Source organism: Lactuca saligna, chromosome 4 (assembly GCF_052625555.1).
Source record: "Lactuca saligna cultivar CGN05327 chromosome 4, ASM5262555v1, whole genome shotgun sequence".
NCBI classification, from domain to species: domain Eukaryota; kingdom Viridiplantae; phylum Streptophyta; class Magnoliopsida; order Asterales; family Asteraceae; genus Lactuca; species Lactuca saligna.
In genome coordinates, this window is record NC_136420.1 from 222,693,882 (window position 1) to 222,703,844 (window position 9,963).

General features: G+C 38.6%; 1 long non-coding RNA gene across 1 annotated transcript; it reads right to left on the reverse strand.

Moving 5' to 3' along the window:
• Nucleotides 1-6,978: 6,978 nt before the first annotated feature.
• LOC145039024 (uncharacterized) lies at nt 6,979-9,548 on the reverse strand. The gene is made up of 3 exons (XR_013679689.1): nt 8,962-9,548; nt 7,706-7,793; nt 6,979-7,099 (listed from the first exon to the last, which is right to left on the reverse strand). It is a non-coding gene; the product is annotated as an uncharacterized LOC145039024 (long non-coding RNA).
• Nucleotides 9,549-9,963: the final 415 nt, after the last annotated feature.

Consider the following 9,963-nt stretch of genomic DNA (forward strand, 5'->3'; position numbering starts at 1 on the left):
CCTCAACTGAGCTGGAAATGTGCCAAAACCTCTGGATCTACTTGCTTTCTATTGATCTACCAAGCGTCCTATTTCTTCTCAAGCTTCAAAGACACACAAAAATGGCACAAAAACTCAAGAACACTCAATAATCAGTTAGGGTTTCGTGAAGAAAGTCTAAGAGTGATGGAGGCTGGAGTGGACGCCCTATAAGTTGTTTAAATAGGGTGCAAACCCTCAACTTAGGGTTTCATCCAGTCAGGTCTACTCATCGAGTCGAGGCTTCTGACTCGGCGAGTAGATTCTTCCACCAGCGTCTAAACTTTTCCTCGACTTAACGAGTTGGGGCCTCCAACTCATCGAGTCCCAGAGTAACAATCTAAGAATTCATATTTAAAATATGTACCAGGAACCGGGCGCTACAACGTAGAATTTTAGTATTTTATAATTACAATTATTATGTAATTATATTTAATTGGATATTTTTACTAAATTCAACCTGGCAAAATGGTGATATAACCTTTAATTGAGTTGAGTGATGGCATAACATTCTACTATTATCCATTTGAATATTTGATATGTTAATGATTTGGTATAATACTATTTCCCTAGTCAACTCTAGGAACTATATTACACAAGAAAAATGGCCTAACATAATGACAATGTATTAAACTTATTCTTTAGATTTGATTAACTCTAGTTACTATGGCGCCCTAGAGAAATGGTTCAATTAATTTCTAGATTCAATACTATCTTTTAGATTTGGCCGGATTGAGGTACTATGTTACCCTAGAAAAATGGATTATCATTATATTAATATTATTTGATAGGATATCAGGGCAGAGTAACAACTAAGTACAATGCTTATCCTTAATCTTTCCTTTAATATAATTTCCTTACATAATTATTCTGATATATATATATATATATATATATATATATATGTGTGTGTGTGTGTGTGTGTGTAATACCATATCTATAATTATTAGTTTATTTGACATTTTTAGGATATTAGGGCAGAGTAACAAGTATATTGCTTATCCAAAGATTTTAGCCAACATAACGTCCAGAAACTAGGTTATTGTAGGAAATAGACCACATAACAACTAGGTATTATATTTTAGTATAATCTTAGGCATTATAACAACTAGTTATACTATCATTTCGAAAGATTAGGCAGGGTAACTACCGAGCATATTATTAACCTAACGTTTGCATGCAGTTTCAAAACAATTGATATATTACAAGTAATAATCTTTTGTAAAATCATTGAAATAGTTTTATAGCATGTATTCCTCACCCCCCCCCCCCCCATAAAACATTTGAAAACTATAAAATTGGAGCCATGAAACTCACATTTGAAGCGTGCTTTATTAGACTCTAGGATTGTGACTGGTATTGACGAGGGCTCAAGATCGACCGGACTCGAGAGTACCACTTGCTAGTAGCTAGAATATATAAATAATAAATTTCCTATCATTTTATAAGATTTTTTGGAGCTAAAACGAGAGAAAAGAGAAACGTTTGAGTGAGAAATGAATGAGGAGGCAACGACTTTTCTAGGGAAATTTTAAGGGATGGCCCTCATGTATTTGGGTTATGTGTCGTGCGCTTCCTATGTTGCTCCAGTCTTCTATTACCACATGTTGAACTCTGGTAGGTCTACTTCGCCCTTCTAGAAGTTAAGTGTGTTGCACATGCTTCCTGTGCCATGCAAATTGTATATTTTTTAAACTTCGTAACTTCCTCATACAAGTTCCATTTTCAACGTTACTTATATCCACATGTAGCAATTAGCGAGTACTACAACTTTCCTTTAGGTTGCATTGGTTAATTCTGACTTTATTCGTAGCCCTTATTTTTATATGATTTAATGATTTTGTGAAAATCATATCTCTCTTGTACGGACTTCGATTTTAGCGTTCTTTTTCTCAAAATTGTTATCTTAAGGAGTACTACGATTCTCCTTTTGGTGACTTTAGTTAAAACTCAACCATGTTCTTTTTAGTTTTGGATGTCATACATTCCTTGTGCACGACAGACTTTTATATCTTATAAAATTCATATCTCCATCATGTGAACTAGCATTTTGGGGTAGGAAACTTTGTTTATGTGTAAATAACTTCTAGCATATCTTATAACCCTAATTTTGATCTAATGCAAGTGCTTCATTCACAAATGACAATTCAAGTCGAAACTTCCTCGTGAAAGCTCTAAACCTAATTCAATACGCTACATTCACTCAACTTTGGGCTTGTAACCCTAACTTTCCAGTTCAAACCTCTTATTGGAGCAGGATTCACTTAATGGGCCTAATGGGCCAGTAACCTCTTAACTTGGTTCTTTTGGGCTAAAAATCCTCATTTGGCCCCTAGTTGGACCTACATTCATAAAACAATAGTATTTTGGGCCACAAGACTCTTCATGGGCCTTATTGGGCCGAAAACCACTCATGTTGTTTCTATGGGTCAAAAACCTATTTATTTAACCATATTGCGCCGTAAACTTATAAGTGAGCCCCTATGGATAGAAAAATCCCAAATAGGCGAATGCAATACCAACTACATTTAAATCCAAGCCCGATATCCATTTTCTTCTTTCCCCTTTCCTATTCTCGGTTTTGAAAAAAAAAAGAAACAAATAAGGGGTTGACACCTCATTTTTGCATGTTGTATATCCATGCAATTTATCTACTATACTTATAGGAATTATGGTAACCATCATGTAATGGCCATACTAACCTCTTTCCATCTTCCTTCTCTAAAACTCGTCCGAGACCCCGTGTTTTTCTCTCCAATGTTCACTTTAAATTCACTCAAACACTCTCTCATATCTCTCTCTCAAGCAAAAGAAAATTCCCTCATTCATCCCATCAAATATTTGAAGATTTTTGGGTGTATTCAAGAGTTTTTCATTAAAGATCATAACTAGGCAAGTTACTATCACTCTCAAAATGATTTGTTTCCATTTTAAAATAAGAACTCTTCCTTACATAGCTTCATTTAGTGTTCTAGCTTCCTAGAACCATTTAAGTTTCGAACCTCCTTCCAAAGAAGCACTCAATACCAAAAACACCTTCATTCTTCTCTTCAAAACCGATCTAACACCAAGGTGAGCTTCATACCCTCCTCGTTTTCGAGCTTTACTACCTTTTAGTGAAGAATACATAGTAGTTTTGTGGTAAAACTTAGTATTTTGCATGTATGTGTGTATTTTTCATGATATGTTGTGATTATGCCATGAAAACATGTTAAACACTCACAAAAATTTGAAATACATTCCAAGCCTTGGTGATATTTGTAAACAAACTACTTTATGTAAATTTATAAAATGTTAGAAAGATTAAACATGTAAAATTTACTAGAAAACCAAAGAAAGAACACAAAAGGGCCATATTTGACAATAAAGATAAACAAGATGTGCTTTTGGTGTCATTTTCGGTATAAATGGGCCTAAATTGTCAACTTTCGGTTATTTGGGGCCTAAAGTGCCAATTTTATTTAAAACAGGCTTTGTTAAACCACCCACGGTTTTATGGGCCAAAAATGCTAATTTTCTTTAAAATGGGCTTTATTTGGAAATTCACGATTTCATAGGCTAAAAATGTCATTTTTGTATAAAATGGGCCTTTATTTGATAAATCACGATTTTATGGGTCCAAAAATGTCATTTTTAACGAAAATGGGCCATTGTTGTAATTTTCAAATTTAATGGGCTACAAATGTCATTTTTAATGAAAATGGGCTATTATTGTGATTTTCGGCTTTAATGGGCTAGAAATATAAATTTTGACAAAAAGGTGGGCCTTTATTGCCAATTTTTTTTTGTTGGGCCAAAATGGTCATTTTTAATAAAAGTGGACCTTTTATGTCATTTTTGTACTATTTGAGCTAAAACGTTCATTTTGATAACTAATAGACTATTTACAACATTTTTACTCTATTTGGGCCATATAAACCCATTTACATGCTTATTGGGCCATGTTTGGAATTTTTATCCTAATTGGACCTTATTTACCCACTTACATGCTTATTGGGCCTTACATGCTTAGTGGGCCATGTCTGGTAATGTTTTCCTAATTGGGCCTTATATGCCCATTTACTTCCTCATTGGGCCTTTACAACACATATTATGTTAATTAAGTCGATAACAATAAATATCTGACATTTTGATAAAAACAAATATATTTTTATCACCGATGCATTTTATCCAAAATACATACTCGAAACATTATTTAAAGCGTTAGATAATGTGATACACCATTAAAGTAAATTTAGTTAAAGCTCTTGTGAGACACCCCTTCACTCGTACCTACCAAGTGTACACTGTAAGTCCTGTAGTTATAACCAGAGTCTCCTCGAGGGAGAGCGAGAATTTATGTATAGATCTATACGGGGTTGACACCCACACCTGAGCTGTTCGCTACAGCTAGACAGGGTCAGTCTAGGATGACAAATGTCTTAACTTAACCGACGCCTGAAGAACATCATGACATGCATATCAGTCATATCAAGTATGGTTATAACGACTCACAGAGAGATTAACAAACACAATAAATTTACAGAATACACATACTATACTCTTGTTACAAAGTATGAACTATACATTTACTACATTATTCAGGTCCTAGGGTTTTAAGACCATAACTCTTTTACAGACAGAAAATATCGGATTTTTCCGGAAACTACATGCTATACACTACAATATACTTTCAACAGAAAATATAGGATTTTCTGGAACTCTCTCTTTATACACTGTCACAACAAGAACACACATGCTTTAATACAATATTTGAAACAAAACTCTCAAACTACTTTTACGTAAAATATCATATTTTCTGGTGTTTACAAAATGATACAAGACTTTTCATACACACATGCCTATGAACTCACCAACATTATATATGTTGACATTTTTCAAAATAACTCGTATTCTCTAGGACTCGTTAAACAGGTTGGTCGCGAAGGAAATGTGGATATTGTGTTTTGCTTTCATCATACATTTAATATTTTGGGGATGTAATTTGTGAACAAACACATTCATGTAAGACTATGATGGTTGGTATATTTTATGTATGATGATGATGTTGTCTTTGATTCAGTTATATTCACTGTGACGATATTACAAGATGAAGTCACCCGCCCCAGGATGTTTTTGCTGTCTGGTTCGGGGGTGTGATAGATTGGTATCATAGCAATGTTTTTAGTGAACTGGCATATCTAATTATACAATATATCCAAATATAAATACATTAGGACTAAAATACTCTGAACAAAAATAAAATACATACCTATCTGTGCATATTAGAGTATTGTCACGATAAGAAACAATAATAGTCTTTAGAGGAGTTGAGCAACATGGTTAGACCCAAGCATTTATGTAATCGTATTGGGGATAAATATAGTCTGATCAACTATATTTATTCAAGGTACGATGAACATGTGTTTGGGAGTGATCAGGGTGGACAACGAATCTGAAACTTGTCAACCTAATACCCAAAGGATTGATGAACCGAACATAAACAAATAAAATACAATAGGAGTATTTTAGGATATTATATAACCTTCGCACGTACACTTTGTACATTCTTCTCACACCTTCATTCTCGTGCATGCACCATGGCTGAGTTCTAGCAAGGCGGTCTCTACTACCAGGACCTAGTGCCCCACGGGTGGATTGAAGAAGAACCAGAAGTGGTTCATGGGGGAGACCTAGGGATAGGACCCAAAGAATATCAAGAAACAGACTATGAGGATGAGACATTTGATGAGGAGATAGATGATGAAGAGGGAGTTGTAGAAATTCCTAGCAAACCCCACCCTTTAGAAGTAATACCGAATCGGCACATAGCATAAGAAGACTCCACTGACCGACTACGCTCCTTAGAGGAGGACGTGGCCACTCTCAGGCAACAACTCTTTTGCCGTCGAATCTAGGGTAGTTCGAGCTAAACAAAGGGAAGCTAAGATCACTTGGGAGATGAGTGATTTGGCTGAACTTCTGGTGCGTCATTTCGGCATCTAAGTATCACCGCCACTATCGATAGGACTCTCTCTCTCTCTCTCTCTCTCTCTCTCTCTCTCTCTCTCTCTCTCCTTTCATGCACTATTGTATGTAGGACCGACTTTATGATTAAGTGACTACACTACTCATAGAGTCGTTATGCTGGTAGATTTCATTTTCTCTATGTACGAGATGCCTTTTTTTAAGGAAAATTTTAATGTATTGTATTACGAAGTTTATCCTTAATGAAACAATCTGTGTTTTATTGTGATGTTGTTATCTGCTATGAGTTCTATTTTCATTATTTATTGATATTATATGATTTCATTTATAAGTACAACCGAACCACCGCCACCGCTAGATAATAAAGGAATTTGGAAACAAAAACTATGATATACTCATCATCTCTATACTCCATGACAACAGATGCCTCGAAGGTACATGCGCAAAAACAACAACACGCAGCCACCATAACTGCTTACACTGGAGGTAAACTCTGGTGCATTCTAGGCATCAGTATCGATTGTAGTCACTGCAGCATTGGCTCACATACACAATGGATATAATGGAGGCGGAAATGGTCAAGGAACAGGAAGCTCCAACCATGGAATGAATCAAGGGCCTACAAAAGTCTTCACTTACAATGATTTCTCTAATGCAAAACCCCAAACATTCAACAAAACCGGTGGGGTGATAACTTTGAAGTGCTGGATAGAGAAGATCGAGTCAATCTTTGAGATATGTGAATTGCCTAAGGAGAGTAAAGTAAAGTTTGCGGCATGTACGTTTGTCGATTGAGCACTGTCATGGTGGAATTTCCATGTTGAGGCCTTAACACTCCTAGTAGCAAATGCCACGCCATGGGAGGAACTCAAGGAGATGTTGTTGGATGAATACTATCCCCGTGGAGAAATTGAAACATCCCAAAAACACAGTCTGAAAATTTCGTTTAATTTAATGATAAAACCATAGTCAATAAACCTCATATAGAAATCATAATCAATGTATCTCAAAATATTATAACAACTGTCAAATATATCAGAGTAAAAACATCCCAGGCTGAACAAATGGTGTGTGCACTGCAATCTTCCCGAGCTCCTTTTTGAAAACTGAGTACCTGAAACCAAAACTAAAACTGTAAGCACGAAGCTTAGTGAGCTCCCCCAAACTACCACATACCATACAATAACATATAAACACATATTGGGCCTTGCCCACTGCATCGGGACGAAGCCCGGAAACTGCATCGGACCGAAGTCCGGAACTGACTGGGACCTTGTCCCCTGCATCGGACCAAAGTCCGGAACTAACTGCATCGGACCGAAGTCCGGAACTAACTGCATCGGACCGAAGTCCGGAACTAACTGCATCGGACCGAAGTCCGGAACTAACTGCGTCGGACCGAGGTCCGGAACTAACTGCATCGGACCGAAGTCCGGAACTAACTGGGACCTTGTCCCCTGCATCGGACCGAAGTCCGGAACTAACTGACGGAACAGAGCATAGCATATCAACTAGCATGAACACATATACTGCATACTACATCGGGCCGTAGCCCGGAACACATAACACATAACACATAAACATAGCGCATAAATCCTGTCTGAGCCACGAAGGCATCAAACATACTAGCTACTATATCGGACCGAAGTCCGGAAACTACTGCTAACTGGACAGGCCGACATTGTGGCCTTAGACCCGTCCCTACTGGAAGGAAACTCACCTCACACTGCTGAAGTCCCGTCGACACAATCCCACACTGCTGAAGTCCCGCAGACTCAACCCCAGCTGCTGGCTGACAGATTCCCGAACTGTCAACACCAAATAACACCCAATTAATAATTGGGTTCTAACACACAACTAAAAAAAATACATGCTTTGGATAATTACTACATTACCCCTAGCTTGGCTTACCCAAGCCCAAGGCCCAATCCATAGGCCCAAAGTCAACTAGGGATTAAAGCCCAACATATGGTCCATCTATGGCCCAATTTTCCAAATTGGGCCCACCCCCCCTTACGTGGGACTTACCCTAGGCCCATTAATAATCCAATTATTAAGGCCCAACAGAAATGCCCAACAATAAACCCAAGTGAAGTTAGGGTTTCACATAAAATGCCGATTAGGGTTAAGTTCCTACTTAACCCATTAAGGAATTATTCCTCTAAGGACTTAATCCATTAAGTCCCTCATTCTTTTAAATAAGTCATATGGTGTGATTGGGCTTAATCACACAATTCCATTCCAATGGCCCAAATGTGGGTCTCGATAAGTCCAAGCGCATAATCCCAACCTAGAGTTTTCACATGAAATGATGATTAAGGTTCCGTGTTTCTTTCTCAACCCATTAAGGACTTAATCCGTTAAGTCCATTATTCCCTACGCTAGTTTGCCAATGATTATTAATTATTGGTTAAGATTTAATAATTAATTCTCGTGTGCGTCCCAAGCAATTTCCACAATTTAGGGTTTTATTGGCATTATGGTGTTCCAATCCAAATATTAGCCCATTTATCAATTTGTTGGGCTTTTAGGTCCATTAGGGCTTTATTGGACCCATTAAGCCCACAAGAATATCATTAAGCCCATTAGGGTTTTATTTGAGTCAATTAGGGTCCATTAAGCTTAATTGGGCCCATTAGGGCTTACAAGGCCCACTAGGGTTTCAAGCACCCCAAACGAATCAACACAATCGAGACAAGGCACACCGCCACCCGACACGGCGGCCGGTGGCGGCGGGAGGCGGCAGCCACCACCCTATGGTGGTGGTTTGATTTTTCCTTTCATTATTCCAATTGCTTTACAATTTACAATGAACCCACAAATAAACACACACACTACACTAATTAAACATGCACAACCACCCCATGGTGGCCGGCGGCGGCGAATGGTGCCAGCCACCACCTCACGGTGGTGGCAGCGACTTTTCCGGCCAACAAGCTACACACAACACAAAGTATAGAAAGAACAAACACCCACACTCTTTTCTTTCTTGCAACCAGGTCCAACCACCCTCCTGGTGGCGAATGGCGACAGCAACACCATAGAAAGGTGGCAGCGGCGGTCTTGACGACGTTAGGCAGCAGCACACACGAAGGGGGTGGTCTTTAGGAGCTCGCTCCCAGTGACAGCAAGCCAATAGTCACATGAATCTCGAAGCAACATCACACATCCACCCAAACTCGCAGCCACCACCCACGGCGGTTGGTGGTGACGAGATAAAACAGCGACAGCCGGCAGAATAAGAAGAAGGAGGCATGGAGGGACTATGGAATATCAACGAACTGAGGGAGAGAAAAGAATGGAGTGAAGCAGGTGCGACGGAGATGAACTGCTCCTCCGTCACCGACGGACGTAACACCGGCAGCAGTCACGACTTCCACGATCCACACTCTCCCGCTCCTCCCGATTAACACGACATTGATGCATTGATCTTCTCTTCGCCGATACACTGATTGTTGACAGCAGAGGGGAGATGGCGGCGCTAGGTCGGAGATGAAGAAGGAAGTGAATGGCGGCTGGAGGGAGGCATAAGGTTGGCTGCCGCTTCCTTGCTTAGGGTTTAAGATGAAATGAGGTGGGGAAGGGATACGGGTATATCCCGTATCTCATTTCAAACATATAATATGATTTTTCAACTTCAGCCCCTCCACCCTTATTTGTTTACCTTATAAACCCTAACTTTCAAAACTCTTTACAATGAAGTCCAAAATAACCATTTAACCCTTACTTCTCATAATCTATCCATCTCAAGTCTCGATAATTTACCACGTGGTCCTTACCTTCATAAATATTTATAAGACTAATCCGGAACTGACACTTTTAATCTCCGACTTCTAAAATTCTTCACAAATTATTCTGAGACTTATATTTATTAATTTATTTAAATAAACGGGGCGTTACAACTCTCCCCCACTTAAATTAGATTTCGTCCTCGAAATCATTCCTTACGCACTAACAAGTCAAGTAACACGGCCATAA